This window comes from Grus americana, chromosome 1, assembly GCF_028858705.1.
Source record: "Grus americana isolate bGruAme1 chromosome 1, bGruAme1.mat, whole genome shotgun sequence".
NCBI lineage: Eukaryota > Metazoa > Chordata > Aves > Gruiformes > Gruidae > Grus > Grus americana.
The window spans coordinates 24046031-24063344 of NC_072852.1; the positions used below are offsets into that span (position 1 = coordinate 24046031).

Consider the following 17314-nt stretch of genomic DNA (forward strand, 5'->3'; position numbering starts at 1 on the left):
CCTGTCTCCAGTGTTCCATACATGAAACTCTCCAGAAAACTCTCTAGTGTTCCATACATGAAATAACAGGGTCCATGTGATGATAAATTTTGGGTTTCATTATTTTTTTTTCATCTATTAATACCGTGTATGAGAAAGAACATCATTAAACTAATTAAAATAGAATTAAGCTAATGGGAAGCATTTAATTGTTATTATGCTTGAATAGCATTGTATGTGTGCTGCAGAGATCTTTAACAGTTCTCTAACAGAGGATCTGTTATCTATAAATTTTGTAAAGCTGTCACATTAATACTTCCTTTTACAAAAGAATGGAGTGATTTTTGCCCTGATGAATATGTAAAAACAATTTTTTTTTTCCAAGGTAAACCACTATTTGACCTCTTTACCTCAAGAACTGAAGGAAAGAATGTATTTATACATTAAAGAGCTATACCATACATGTGTTAGTAGTGACGTGTCTGACAATTTTCTGCATCCCTCCCACTGCATATTAATTTCTGTTCATAGCTACTTTTGTCAGTGTAATAATCCAGTTTCAACTGTTTCCCTCTCTTATTCTCTCTCATCTCCTCCAGCAATACATTCTTTTCCAGAAGAGATTTTTTTCCCCATTTCCCCCTGCTCCTTTTTTTTTTAAAAAAAAAGGCACAAGAAAGGAGGAAGAGAAATTATAATATTACTAAAGAATAAAACTTATTTACAAATTATTATTTTTCCTATATTTTTCCTATATGTTATGTCATATAAATGCAACAGACTGGGATATGGTTTTGAACAGTTTGTTAGTTGTTAATGTTCATGAACTTTGGTACAGTGCAGAGGCATTCAAAATACATACAGAAGTCTTTATGGAAGACCTGTGAACAGTGTAAAAAGGAGAGAGAATCTGGAACAGTACAGTTTTAGGGGAAGTTCTATAGAACTGAAACACTTATAAAGTCACAGGAGATAGGTCTGGACAGGGACTCACCTAATTTCAAAACTCTAAAAATTAATCATGGGAGAGTATCCCTTAAACAATCCATAGAAGCAAGGGAGAAAAACAGGCAGCTCCAGACAGCAGCTCATCTGCCTAAGCACCTATTCTAAGATAAAATAAGTTATTTCCTGCTTGTACCTTCTGTCAATTTTCTTGGTCAGTTACAATGGACCCTAGCTAAGGAACAGAAATCTAACATTTTAGACATCTAAATTACAGTAGGTGAATTCTTTAAGCCTCAACCACCCAACACAAGCAGAATGAGCTTATCTAAACCATTTGCTGAAGATATTTTTCCAGACATTGCACATTTTTTCTCAGCATTTTTCCTAGCATTTGATTATCCTGTCTTTCAGAAAGATTCTGCCAATTTCCAGACCACATTTCCTCATCTGAAGTCCTTAGTTACAGTACTCCTGCCTCACTCTAAATTATTTTTAATTGGTTCCTTCTGGTACCTATGAGCTTTTATTACTGAACAGAGTGAACCAGAGGTAAGACAAGCACTCATTGTATTGTGTCCATAGTACTGTGCACACATATCAAACATGGGTGAAACATGAAGTCACCTTGCCTGATAATGCTATAACATCCTGCCAAAATTAATCAATAACTATATTTTAAAACACTTCAAACAGTGGTGTTTCCTCATCTTTGAGCACAATCTAGACTATATTTCCACAAATTGTTCATAAGACTGTCATGTGAGACTGTTAAAAACCTTGCAGAAATCAAGAAAAACAGTATCTACTGCTCATTGCTATTCATATGGCTGTAACCTACTATCAAAATAAATTCAGATTATCTTGACATGAATTGCTATTGTTAAATCTATGGTGACCATAATACATATTCTTGTTATCTTTCATGCGTGTTCATATTCCTTCTTTAATTATTTGCTCTGTTCTTTTGTTGCTGTCATTGTTCTTAAAACTGAAGTGGACAGTCAATTCTATAATCACCTGAGTTTGTCTTTCTTTACATCTGCCTTCTCAACCAACACGGTGAATGCAACATTCATCCCACTGCAACTTTAATGAGAACTAAATAATACTGACTGTAGTTATACGGCTACAAGACTGGAAAACTAGTATTCCACCCTAAAAACAGATAAACTGTCCAGATTTGTTACCACAGCTTTATCAAAACTTTTTTTTGGGGGGGGGGGGGGAAAAAGGTAACAAAAAAGGGACATCCAGCTCTCAGAATAGTCTGGAACATTCACCTGAAATTTTTAGGAAAGTTTCGTGTAACTCAAATGTTTGCCCTCATCAAGAGGTTATAGCATCTATGTCTCCCGCTTACCTGTTGAATATAGGTGGAAGAGCTCTAAAGGCAAGATTGACTTCGGGTCTGGACATGAGTTACTGCATTTTCCATCTTGGTGAACAGGCTGTCAACCCACTGATACTACTGATTCTGCATATGCTTCTCTCACGTGCTCTCATAAGAACTGAATGCCTTATACTGGAGCATTCCATTTCAATGGAAAATATCAGCTAGTCCTAATTTAATTTTGAAAATTTGTTAACAGGCTTTTCCTAAATTTTAATGAATAAGTATAAATTTAAAAAATCCTTGAAAAATCTTAATACCATTTCCAAATAGAAGCCATGCTAAGATGTGTAGAATTACCAAAATCCTTGAAAAATCTTAATACCATTTCCAAATAGAAGCTATGCTAAGATGTGTAGAATTACCCTGTGAAAACTTCAGCACAGTACTTTTTCCATATTAATATATGTAAATATTTAAAATATTTTTAAAAATATAAAAAAGACAACATTAATGAAACATATATTCTTGGACTGTTTTAATTCTTCCTGTCTGTTCTTGGATAGTTTCAATTTGTCTTTCCTTCTCCATTGTGCCAAGCAAAGTTCTTTTTCATACAGGGAGCTGAGTCAAGTGCTGTGCTTATCTTCACAAAAGACGTAAATCAATACAGAGCCCTTCTGCTTCACTGGAATTATATTGATTTGTAGCAATTGAGGATCTAGATCAGTGAAATTATGTGTTGATTACTAGTGGTCCTCAGAGCTCTCCATATCATGACCTCTTTTTCAAACTTCAGTATAGCTGATCTTCTCTGTCATGTAGTAACATAAAAGATATAGGTTAATCAGTGTATCTTCACGTTTATTTACAGCCTGAAGGTTAAACCTAGGTGTTGTAAATATTTGTAGTTAAGAGAAGAGTCAGACCTTAGATCACTTCAAAGACCTGTTGGTCTTAGTAGGAAGGCCACAAGGTAACTTTAACAGTAGTCATTCACCTGACATGTAAAGCTTAAGTTGATGAAAACCTCTGCATAGTGTTTTTGTTTTGGTTTTTTAATTATGGTTTTAAACATACTAAGCGATTGAAAAAAAAAAACATTTTTACATTTATAAATATTACCATGTGTGACTAACTCTGTAGTCAAGGAAAAAAAAACCCCTCTGTTTTGTTTAAGGGAGTACATAATGTTAAAGAACAATAAGTTAAAACTGACTCATTTTGGATCCCGCCCCTGCCTCCCCCCCAACCCTGGCCTTGGAAAACCTATTATCCCTGTTAAATATAATTCATATCCTTTAAATGATTTGCTGGATGTGCCAAATAAGTGTCAACTTTTCATCTTAAGTTCTTTTTACTGGCCAATTCCCAAGCTTAGGGTCTACTACAGCAATTCACACATTTCTGTGAAAGTGTAAATTGGGAAAAAGAGCTGAACAATTCAAGCAGCAGGAAATTGCATGGGAAATATGATGCCTCACAGGTGAAAGACAATATAATTTTTCCTTCTTTTACACTTTGACACAACTGAAATTGATATTGTAGACTGTAACTTCCTATACAAAATGCAAGAGCTTATGTCACTATTGTAGTAACAAACATTATATTTCATTGTCTTAGTCATATAGCAGTGATCACCACTGAAACTAGAACAGTCCGAGAAGTCATAACTTGTTCAGAAAAACAATTTCTGACTTGATTTGGCTTCTGACCTTAACGTAAAATAAAGCTTTGAGTCTTTGGAATAACGTGCAATACAATTGTAGTGGGTTGACCTTGGCTGGCCACCAGGTGCCCACCAAGAGCCACTCTCTCACTCCCTCTCCTCAGCAGGACAGGTGGAGAAAATACAATAGAAAAATTCACCAGTAAAGATAAGAAGAGAGAGATCACTGACCAGTTAGTGTCATGGGCAAACCAGACTGGATTTAGGTAAATTAATTTAAATTATTGTCAATTAATAACAGACTCCTAGAGTCACAGACAAAAGGGACAAGAGCTTCTCCATCTCCTTCATCAAAAAGTCTGTCCTCAAACTTTCTAAAATCTTTTTGGATGTATTTTTATTTCTCTATTCCCTTCTCCATAGATAACCATATAGTTACTTTCTCTTTTTGTCACTGTCTCGTGCTTTAGATCTTATTAATATTTCAGAAAATAATTTATCCCAAATAAAACTTGTTTTATTAATTGCAGATGATTGCAAAAAGACATGGCTCATGATTTTATTTCTTCTTTTTTGTTGTAAGTCACAGACATTCAGCAGATCAGAATCCTCCCTTACATGCAAAAAAATCTTCTTTGTTTTTTTTTTTCCTGCTTCATTCTCCCTGAATAAACAGCAGCCTTCTATATCATTGTTCTGGTCACATGAATGAATCAACCACAACTCAGTTACAAAATATAGTAAATAATTGTAATCATGTACTAAAATTTGTTCCTGCTCGTTTCATGACTTCTTGTTTTAGAATTCATACATCTGAAATGTTAAGTCAATTTGATTCAGCGCTTTCTCTATTGAGTTTGGTTTATGAGCTGAGTATTAGTACCCATCCACACCCTCCAGGCCATTTAAAAATTTCCATGGTTTATACATCTCTGAGCGCTACATGGTGGCCCCAACCTATCCTAGTGTAAGGTTCTCCTGAAGATTCTCACTGACAGTGTCAGTGACCAGGGTTGCTCCTTCCTTGTTTCTGTTCCTAGGCTCTAACTCTGCACAGCTTTTTCCTCAAAACTGTTCTGGAGACACAAATTCATTTTTTTCTGCATGTGTTTCTACTTTCATCTTTGAAATAGTGTTTTATTTGGTTTGTGTGGATGAAGTGTTTTCTCTTCTAAGAAACTGATACTTTCTCTGAAATTTGAATGAGAACATATCAGGGATTTAAATACAATAGGTTTGAGATTTAATGTTTTATAATCCAGTCTGGAAAAAAAAAAAAAACCCAAACATATTCTTGATTTGTGTTGCAGCATAGAATTCAGTTAAAATGGAAGAAGTCCCAAAAACTTGTCTTTTGACTTTTTCATATATTTAAAACATACAAAGGAATTTTTGTTTCCTACAGGGCACTTGCCTGTCTTTCAGTGTGTCATTCAAGTACAATTATGACTATTTCTAGAAGTTTTACCACGTGACTAGATAAAAAAAAAAAAGCATGTAAGCAGGAGATCTTAAGTAATATATAAAATAAGACAAATTTAAGTGGATGAAAATACCAGAAAATAACAGCTTTTAAACTTAAAAAAATTCAGAATGCAGAAATCAATTAAATACTGTCATCAAGTATACAGGAAACACTTTTTACATATCAACTAATATATCCACATGTCTATCAGATCCTATCTTGTTTTAAGAAATTAATGAAAGGACACAGAAAATCCTGGAGAGCAGACTATGATCAACAAATTGTGATAATTCAGATGGTATTAGGACAAGCTGCCTGAAATTACTCATTGTGAACATTAATTTGCAAAGTAAGCTTTTCCAAAGTATCAGCAAATAAATGGAAAGCCTTGATAATTTTTCAAATATTAGGCCTTGACATAAATTTGATTAGAGGATTCAAGACACCTAGTAATTCCCTCAATATTAAAAACTTTTAAAGTATGGATAGAATTTTTACAGTGTGTGTTGATTAAATTATAATAATATTTTTCTTTACACAATTTTTCATTGTCTTTGGCTGTCTAAGAAATTTAAACAAATGAGAAAATTAATACACAATGCAAACCTCTTTAAAGACCATTAAAAGGACCTGAGGCTGACTTGAGCAGAGAAGCTGCATCTACGCCATGATATATATGTCATGATATAATAGCTCCAAAATCCTCAGTCAAAAACCTGAATTAAAGAACTGAGGAAATAAATGTGAGGTAAAATGAGTTTTGTACTTTCTTCTAGAGGAAAGTACCTATATATCTAAAAACGTTGTTCTTTTTGGCTGGCGTCTGGTGAGTCAAAGGAAGTTTTTTTAAAAAGTTAGCTTAACCTTGAATATAAAGTAATAATTTAAAATTAGTCCTTTGATGTTTTAATATGAATCTGTTAGAAAGAAAAATAGTATTGCAGTTCAAAAGGCTGATGACAGGAAATATTTGACCATTTGTTCTGAAAATTGACACAATTACTGACAGGTATTGAATAGTAGCAAGATCTTCAAAAATAGTCACAAACTCTGCTGAAATAATCTCTATTATTTCTTAGAGGATGATAACATTTTGTTTCATGATTTTAACAAATCTATGGAATTGAGTTTCTGAGGACATCCTCTATAAAGTTCTGTAAGGCATCCATAGGAAATAATTAGCTTTAAAAAAAACCTATATGCGTTAGGGTAATTCCTACAGAATTTTAATTTATTGCACTTTTATTGCATTTTATATTTCTTTAATAAAGTACTTGCTTTATTGCAGTCTTTGTGTGACTATAGAAATAATGAAACAATTAATGAAATAGCTGTTCTGGAATACATTTTCTGAATCACTCCATATATGATTTTTTTTCTTCCTCCTAGAGTTTTTAATCCATAATTCTGTTGCTTCCCTGAAAAGATGTAAAAAACAAGGAAGGTTTTTTTCTCTTCTTAATATATAATTTTCTTCATTATAAGTTTCTTTTACCTCCTTTTTAAGGAGAGGTCTGAAAGAATACTATCAAATCAATGAAGACTGACCACAAGTGGAGAATATTTGGCTACTGGGCAAAGGCCAAAGAAGAAAATGGACCCTGCTTGTTCGTAATGATTTCCACAGATCAGAGATATCTTATAAGGGGATGAATCTTAAGCATTTGGGTACCTTGATTTTTCTACAATGCTTAGAAAAGATCCTAAATGTCTTGTTTAGACTAAATCTAATTTTTAACCATCTGGAGTTAAATGACATAACCCACACTAAATGAAGTATTTAAAGTGATACATAGAAAAGGCAAAAAAAAAAAAAATGCAGAGACACCCAAGGATCTTTTCTGGACCGTTCTAGTGTTATTTGAAATTATATTAATGATGGATGCCTAAAAAGGGAGGCTGCTTTTTTATTTGCAAGACACACACAACTGTGGAAAGCTGCAAGTCTAACATGGAGCAGGTTTATAATTAAAATAATATTATAAATATTTTGGGGAAAAGTCTTCAGTTCAGGAAGAGTAAATGCAATTTTCTCCTAGTCTTGTAGGAATAATCAACAGTTAGAAGATAGAGAATGAGGAACACATCTGTGTTATGCAGAAAAACACCTAAAGGGCATAGATCGTGAACTGAACAAAAGTCAGTAACACTATGCAATCTTGAGAAAGGCAGACACCATTCCAGGACATCTAAGCAGAGTCCTTTCTGTAAGACAAGTGCAGTCACTCTTCTTTGCTGCTTGAACTGAGAAAGCCTCCAATGTCCAGTTTTTGAGCGTGATAGCCCTTTTGGAGTAACTGAAAAAAGTTCATAGAAAGCAGGACTAGCGACAGTATGAGTTATGAGGAAAGGCTGAGATAATCCAGTTTGCTTAAATTCGAGAAGAAAAATCTCAGGGATTATCTTATAATAAACTACAAATCTGCAAAATGTAGTTTTGTAGTAAAAACAGAAAAAAAAAAGAAATTCCTCTTTTTGTCAATGGTAGGAATAAAAAAGAGTAACTGACAACAAATATATTAAAACAATAGAGATTTACACTAAACTTCTCAAAGTCAAGCCTGCATAGCATTAGGACACATTGCTTTGGGGAAAAAAGAAATTTCCATCATCATCAATTTTCAAAAACAGACTGGGCAAATGAGATTGGTCTTATTATTCCTGGATTTGTACATTGCGAATGGACCACAGAGCCGCACGATGCCCCTTCCAGGTCTGCACACTTTGGCTGCTTCCCTATGCTTTGTAAGTGTCATCAAAAGTTCTGTCAGGAAATTTGTTCATTCTGGTGTGACTACATCACACCAAGCCCTGGTTAAAAACCGTGGGGCAGATGTATAGCTGGAATAAATTAAAACGCTTCCCCAGGAGCAACCAAAACTGAAGTATTCTCTGATGAAATAGTATCACAAACAAGACTGATGTAAAGGTGTATGTGCTGAGAAATACAGCAGTTTGGGTCTAACGAAAACTCAGTTAAGAAGTCCCTGTTCTACATGTAAATTGTTCCCATACTGTTTCTTGCCTGAAGTGAAAGAAACGTTTGTCATTAACAAAGAATATTTCTTACATTATTACATTTAGAAGATCTATAATTATACTTCCTAAGTAGAAAAACATTTTTCCTCCCACCCTTTCTATTGGAAATAAAGAAAAATAGTACATTTTTACTGCTTTCTTTTCTGCCTGTTTCTATTTGCATTTGCACATCATTTTGAGTTTAGATTTAAGTTTTAAAGACTAAATTGGTACCCAAAAGAGTATGAATTTAGGAATCTACAAATTCAGATGATCAGCAGTGAAATACGTGTTCTTCACTTTACATTTCAAATTTAGGAACTTTCACAGGTAAGAGAAGTTTGTTATTAACCAGTAAGTTCCCATTTTAAGTTAATCATTCAATAGATGCCACATATATAATGTTACCTTTGGTTCTTAGGCTGCAAGGAATGTTGCACTACATTAGGTACTGAATTGCATTACTGAGCTAATTCTACGGAAAACAAAATGCGAGAAGATTTATTTTTATTTCAGATGTCTGCAGTGTACAACATGCCTAACTAGGTTAACTGCAAAACTCCTTTTATAGCCAACAGAGATGGGCACACTCACGGTGTGACTTAAGGTAAATGAGATTAATCACTCCTGAAGAATTTATTTCTCTCCACTGACTTCAAAGGGAATACAGGGTAGATGTAGAGATTTTGATGTTCAATTTTTAGCTGTGTAAAGTAAGACGAGATGAATCTCTATGTCATGTTTGTATCATGAAAATAGTACTATCTTGGAAAATAATTGCATTTACAGTGGTGGCTTTAATTAAAAAGAAAAAAAGAAAAATCTGAACTTGGAAAATAGAAATATCTTACGGTAGGACAGTCCCTCCGCATAAGGCTGAAGCAAACTAATATCCAAGAATGCTACATTATTTCTGCTGAAATTATGAGACACATACATAGAAGAAAAATCATTCTCTCAATCTGTCAATTCATATATACGTTCTTGATAATTTTCTGTGTACCACTTACAGCCATTTGGATAAAGGTTTTTATTTTCATCTAACCTAAGAACTTTTTGATTTAATACTTATTCTGCTCACTAATGCAGTTACAATGCAGCTTCTGTACTGACTCAAATTTACCAGAGTTTAAAAGCTGGAATCTTTAAAGCCATTCAGTTTAGATCATGTCTGTGGAAGAGAACAAAAAAAAATGTCTAGGTGTTATTAAAGCATGTAAATAACAGAGGTATGGAAGGATAGAGAAAAAGGCTGAAAATGTGTCTCAGAGAGGGTCTCATCCATTCTTCTGTGTGAGGTCACCAACCTTTTTAGCATGATGGTCTTTACACACTTCCTTCCATTGTTCCTATTTTGGAGTTCTTTCAAAGACTTAGCTATTTACTTAAGGGATTAAATGGGAGCTTAAGTAGTTTTGAAATCCAGATCTGGAGTTTTACATAATTATCAAAACTTTCTTATTAGTAAGAAGGAGAAAGAAAAAAAAAAAAGGAAACATTAATCACTTAAGCAAGTAGCTGGGTTTTAATTAATAATAATAATAATAATGTAAAGCAGTAACAATAATATTAGCAGCCAGGTCCCATTAACAAAGGCATATGTCATCAGCCTAAAGTTTTCTGTGCTGTTTCATTCACACTCGGTCCAAGAATCTACTCTATGCCAAACCTATTTACTACATACATGTTATATAACAAAAATCTTTATCACGCATGGTAAGAAAAATATGCTGTAATTTTTCCCACACCTGTCACATGTATGGCATCAAACAATGAGGTAGCAGGATGGGGCTTCAAGCTAACCCTACCGCAAAAAGTAAATCAAGAACCATGCTGAAGTTAGTAGAAAGATCCTGGATTTTTATTACTGCAAATGAAATCAGAGTCTGTTTCATCATGTGCGTGTCTTTCCCAAATATGAAAATATAATTTTCACCATAAACAAAGAGACAAAGCTTGAGCAAAGCTTCAGGAAGAAGTGTTCATTTTATTTTAAATCCTAACAGTGCCCAGAAGTCAAAACACTAAAGCATATTAAAATATCTTGCTGCTTTTATAGCAAAACAATTAACCCTAATTTGGGAAAGTGTCCTCTCCCCTCTCCCTGAGTCACTTAGGGACAAACAGAATCTGAAAACCTAGTTCGGCCTGCTCTATTGTAAAGATTTCACAATTGTTAATCATTTTTGTCTGAAACTCTAGAACGCAAATGAACACGAACAATATCACAGAATGACAGATTCTCATTCCTAAACAGAACTGTTTAAAATTGTGCTGGGTTTGCATGGCAACATTTTGGTAATGGGGGGGGTCTACAATGGTGGCTTCTGTGAGAAGCTGCTAGAAGCTTCCCCTGTGTCTGACAGAGCCAATGCCAGCCGGCTCCAAGACGGGCCCGCCACTGGCCAAGGCCAAGCCAGTCAGTGACAGTGGTAACACATCTGGGATAACAGAGTTAAGCAGGGGAAAAAAACTACTCCACAGCAGTAACTGCAGCTGGAGAGAGGAGTAAGAGTATGTGAGAGAAACAGCCCTGCAGACACCAAGGTCAGTGCAGAAGGAGGGGCAGGAGGTGCTCCAGGCGCCGAAGCAGAGATCCGCTGCAGCCACTGGAGAAGACCATGGTGAGGCAGGCTGTCCCCCTGCAGCCCATGGAGGATGATAGTGGAGCAGATATCCACCTGCAGCCCATGGAGAACTCCACACCAGAGCAGGTGGATGCACCTGAAGGAGGCTGTGACCCTGTGGAGAAACCCACGCCAGAGCAGGTTTGCTGGCAGGACTTGTGACCCTGTGGGGGACCCACTCTGGAGCAGTCTGCTCCTGAAGGTCTGCACCCCATGAAGAGACCCATGCTGGAGCAGTTCATGAAGAACTGCAGCCTGTGGGAAGGACTCATGCTGGAGAAGTTCATGGAGAACTGTCTCCTGTGGGAGGGACCCCGCGCTGGAGCAGGGGAAGAGTGTGAGGAGTCCTCCCCCTGAGGAGGAAGAAGCAGCAGAGACAACGTGTGATGAACCGACCGCAACCTCCATTCCCCGTCTGCCCGTGCCACTGCGGGGCAGGAGGGAGAGAAATTGGGAGTGAAGTTGGGCCCGAGAAGAAGGGAGGAATGGAGGGAAGGTGTTTTTAAATTTGGTTTTATTTCTCATTATCCTACTCTGATTTTATTGGTAATAAATTAATTTCCCCAAGTCTAGTCTGTTTTTTCCATGACAGTAACTGGTGAGTGATCTCTCCTTGTCCTTATATCGACCCATGAGCTTTTCATTGTATTTGTCTCCCCCTGTCCAGATAAGGAGGGGGATTGATAGAGCAGCTTGGTGGGCACCTGGTGTCCAGCCAGGGTCAACTCATAAAATGTTCTTATTTTCTGGAGTGAATCATATTCAGAAGGGCCTGGCCTCCTGCTGTCTTGTTTAATTTTTCAGGAGGTCTTCATATTGAGGGGTGATAAAGAAGGGAGAAAGTTTTAGATTCAGAAAATCAGAAAGGATTTTATCTTCTGGAATAGGATAAGGGAAAAAGTTAAGCTAGTTACAGCACATGAATTACTTTCCATTCCAGGTTTCAATGAAAATTGAGAACGAATGCTGTATTTTTTATAAGTAATGGGTGGGAATATCTTTGTATATTTAATTACAGTTTTTCTTACCATAAAAATCTCTTGAAGATCATTTTAATGTTTTCCATTTAATGAAATGAAATATGGCCAATTTTAGCTTTTTTTTTCTCCTTTACTGTATGTCATTTCAGTAATGAATATCAGACTACTGAGTACAAAGATAGAAAATATCAGTTACTGGCTGTTAAAAGCTACTATCAACTGAAAGGAGACTTTTGTATCAATCAAATAATGTAGTCCTTTTCTCTTCATTTTCCCAAAGAGTCATTTTCCTCTGTGAAGATAGTAGCCTTTTGTGTCATGTAGGATGTCCTGAGACTTATTTGAACATTACCATCTTTATTATGCTATTATGCTTTCTTACTCTTGTGTTTCATTTTTGACAGTATCACCTGCTCTGCCTTCTCACTATCTTTGTGACTCTCCTTGAGAGTTGATGAATAAGATGTGATTATTTCTTGATTCTCCTTCATAAAAGTAGTTTCGTTGTTTTTTGTTTTATCAGCCTCTCTGTCCTTGATTTTTTTAGCATCTGTATGGGAAATTTCACAACCATGGATAGTAATAAGCAAAACTGATGTTTGCATCTGCCTTTTGTTGTAACTAAAACTTTTTCTCTCCAAATGATATTCAATTTCATAATATAAAATACAGCCTGTGCCTTTTTTTTTTAATTTTTTTTTAATGAATCTGTCTCCATCATGTTTTTTACCATCTCCAGGCTAGTCAACAATGACTTTTATTCCCAAATACCCACTACTTTACTGGTCTGGGTTTTTAAAATCATGATCAGATTCCATGAAACTACTCTAATTTCAGTCATTTGTTTCAGTAGCTCTGAAACTGATGTCTCAAGGTTTCTATTAAAATTTAATCATCACTGTAACATATTTCAGGATCTCTTTCCATTTAGTATGATCTGTACCATTTAAAATACTCCTTGGTATTGATCCCTTTGTGTTTTCAATGTAACATATTGTATCTTTGGTTGGATATGTTTTCATTATTTTGTCCTACTGATAATATTAATTTTGACCTCATTGCTTGATGATGAGCTTATTTCTGCAATTCTCATTCATGGAATATACCCAAAGACTCCCTAGGCAACTACATCTAGAGAAAGTAAAGTATGTAAACAATAGTAGTTATGCATTTAATTCTAAAAGTTTAATGAAGAAAAAGGCAGGAGCATTCAGAAAATATAGACTCCTACTCAAATGGTTACAGCAAATGAATGATTTGGACCTAGTTTTATCATTGTGTTAGAAGTGAGTCCTTTGTGAACCCTGTAAGATGAGTAATCCGTAAGGCCAATGACTTCCAGAGTGAAGACTGGAATCATAACTTTCTTTGTAGTTCGTATGTTTTGCTATAGATATATTTTGAAAGTAGCAAGGCATCTAATATTGTTACCTGTTAATGTAGTAAATTAATATGAATCAGAGAAAAATATCAATGAGAAATAAAAACTGTCTTATACTAGAATAATAATTCCTGTGCAATTTCTAAGACTGGAAAAGAAGTGTTATTCTCTGGAGTTACTGTCTTACAATGTAGATTATTTGATATTCTTATTATTGATCTAGGCAGGTTAGAAGTCGGCTTTGATTTAATTTGCTAATGAAAACTGAATCATAACGTGTGAAACACATCAGCATACATGTAAATCCACAAATGCAAGATAAGAAAGATCCACACTGCATGTGATTTGGAGATATCAAAGTAATAATTAATTGCATTTAAGAAAATGTAATATACTAATATTGCTTGTTAAAACCTAATCCTGAAGATGAGAGAAAAGATATAACAAAATCAATGAAGAGGAGAGGGAAACTTGGGAAAATAGTAAGTTACAATTAAAAGGACTCTGTCAATGATAACAATCTAAAGATATAGTTTGTGACATGATATCATGATTGAGAGGGCAATGGTATTGAAAACACATTTATAATGTGATTGTGGATACAGTACTAATCTATGAGATATTATTGCATTTTATAGAGCCTTGCTGGAAGATTATCTGAAAAATTATATGCGATTGTCACTACATTAGCATAAAGTCTAAAACTAAACCAAAACAAAACAAAAACCACATCAAATAATAGACAAAGTTATGTAAGGAAGGAATATCAGACATAGCTGTAAAGGTAAGTAAAACTTATTTATAATCCAGGAAAGAAAAAAATCACTACAGGTTTAATTATCCATCTGTCTCATCCTTCTGTCTTAAGTACTTCTGAGGATCCAATCGTCATGGTATCCAAGGACCATATAAGCCTTTATTATAGTGTATCAGTGCTTTCAAAGAAATTATAAATGAAAGAAAAAGATGCTGGGAAGACTTTCCTGGCAGTTTTGTAAATCTAATAAAGCCTGTTTCAAATAGTGGCAGCAGAGCTGATGTCTCTCCCATTACAAAACCTGTCAGAGCTGCTTTGGAGTCCCACCACAAACTGAGCATACATTTGCCATGGTTCCTTGGTTACTTATATTGTATATTTGGAATTCTTGCCCTTAGAACGTGATCATTGTTTAGGGCCCAGCAACATTTTAGTACACTCCATGGTTTACCACATGCTTTACAGGATGTTGGATCAAATACTTAGCAAGCAAACTATCAGCAAACCATTTCTGGATTTATTGCACTGTATTAATAATTGAGTGACTCATTTTCTGCCCATTGGTTCTGGTAGCTAGTAATTGTTATTCAACATATGTGATTTATCATGGACTTTCATATTATTCTTTAGTTGTAGCATTGCAGAATTCACAGATTCCTATCATCCATTTGCATTGTATACTGTAAAACACAGAAAAAAGACAACCTTTGCCCTGATCAATCTATAAATAGTGAAAAAGTCAAACACAGAAAGATGATTGAAAAGTTGGAGTGTAAATTTTGGGAAATTTAACACCAGCAACGACTAAGAAAAAACAAGAGCATTATTTTTTGCTCTTGCAAACAATGCATTATTAGCATTTTTTTTTCTCAATATCTTCTTTCACTGATGAGGTTGATTGCATCTAGACTAGGTATAAACCCTCCATATTAACTATTAGTCCACAGCTACATATTCCTGTGTTACTACTGGCTGGCACAAAGATGCCTGCAACTTGTTCAGGCTGCCAAAAGCACTTCAGAGGCCTGCTCAACCTTTAGCAATAAAAAGAAAACTTTCTTCATCCTTGCTGTATATTGTGTTCTACCAATCATTATGCACATGTCCGACACTTTCTTCTTTCTAACAGTTTTTTTCTTGTATTGTCTTCTTTTGTTCTTTTTGCACTTTTTTACAGGCTATAAAATTTTATCTGAAATCCGGTGTTTTTATTTCTACTCACATTTTCCTTGGAATGTAAGTGGAATGGAATGGAATATAAGGATAACAGCAGTGATTCACACTCCATCTGTTCCCACGGCTCATTTGCTAGCTTCTGTTTCTGACATTGGTCTATGTCATCTCTTTCATCTGTTTGCTCATTTTGGCACCTCTTGTGTCTCTTGATAAGATATTTGACACTATCAAAGTTTCACAAGGTTGGATAATGGGGTTCAGTTACATATGTGAACAATGATCAATCTACTGATGATCTATACTATACCAGCATCTAACCATGTGTTCTTGATTTGTTAAAACTGGGTTTCTATCCTGTTTTTATACAATGATGTTAGCAATGTGATTCAAGTGAGGCTGATCTAGAAAGCTCCAAATCTACTTTCTCATCCTGTGGTATTAAAACACACTGATTTCAAGGACGAACTGAACTGAGTTGAACGCATTCATTGATCTTTCTCAAATTATGTCTCTCCATTCCATTCTAGTCAATAACCTATTTTCCCAGTTTAGCACTGTAATCTGTAAAAGATACATGTTTAACAGGGCTTTAGTTAATTCTTTCTGTTGCAGTTAGCACTCTTCAATATCATTCATGATGGTAGTACATTTACACAACTGGGTGATCCTGAGGTGGATTGAAACAAACAGCAACGGTTGGATTTTTTTGTCAAAAGGAGTTCAGATCACCACCTTCCTGATCAAATGTTTGTCTTTTTTGGATACAAGAAGGTATTTCTTGGAGATCAGGTAGTCAGAGCTTGAAGAGAAGTGTAGAAGTACATGCTTTTTTGGTCTATCTCCTCAACAATAGGGTACATTATGGCACAAGTAATTGTACATTAATTTAGTTTAGATCAACAAGGAGGCTAGGTTTCCTAGGCTGTTAGTGTAATTTTCATTCACACTCACTGTTAGAGAACACAGAGATCTGACTATATAAATTTAACCCCTTAAAATGACACACATGAATACACTACTGTGATTGGTGTTTTGGTATTACAGATTGTAATTATTATTGTTTCTGACATTCCATATTACTCTCCATATTCAGATGAGCTCATTAACTAAAAATTTGACTAATTACACATATCCTTATTTATGGAAATAAAGACTTGTCCTGCTCAAAAATCAGTGAGTACAGCATTGTATGATCTGGAGGTAACAATCCACAACAGGTATGCTGGTGAAAAACAGACCCATCTCATTTATCTAGTCTCTTATGAAGAAGAGAGTATGTTATCTGAGACACGTAAATGTCTTTGTCTGCAAGTTATTACAACCAGTTGCTTTTTTAGAATGATAGGGAAGAAATACATCTTAATTTCAGCATTCAGCGTATTGCATTAACCAACAAACTCAGGTTGAGTGGTGCACTTAATATTCTTTTCTCTCAGACTTAATTTTAAATCCTTCACAAAGTAACTAATCTTTTATTGTCCTGCATTTTAAAAAATGTATTACACTTCTGTGTAGTTTTCCAGCATCTTGAACCATAAATATGTATAGTTGCATATATATATAGGATGTAGATACCTGTTCATATTTTTAATGTTTAATTGATTTATATAGATTATGTAGTGTAAATATATTATTACCTATATCTATATACAGATCCATTTGCTGTTAGTTCTGATCTCTACAACTTTTTTCTAGTTCTGCATGTCTTCAAATAAATATGTGTTGGATTTGCATGGGAAGATTTTGGTAGGAGAGGGGGGTGCTACAAGGGTGGCTTCTGTGAGAAGCTGCTAGAAGCTCCCCCTGTGTCTGATAGAGCCAATGCCAGCCGGCTCCAAGACGGGCCCGCCGCTGGCCAAGGCCAAGCCAATCAGCGCCTCTGTGATAGCATATTTAAGAAGGGAAAAAAAACCACTTAGAGAGAGCTTTTGCAGCTGGAGAGAGGAGTGAGAAAATGTAAGAAACTCTGCAAACACCAAGGTCA

The 17314-nt window shown here is 35.1% G+C and overlaps 1 long non-coding RNA gene across 1 annotated transcript in view; it reads right to left on the minus strand.

Annotated features, from left to right (window-relative positions):
* LOC129206885 (uncharacterized) overlaps positions 1-17314 on the minus strand; it is a 173452-nt gene that overhangs the window by 66709 nt on the left and 89429 nt on the right. Inside the window, exon 2 of the long non-coding RNA XR_008577310.1 lies at positions 11168-11216. This is a non-coding gene — a long non-coding RNA (uncharacterized LOC129206885). The remainder of the gene's footprint in view (positions 1-11167; positions 11217-17314) is intronic.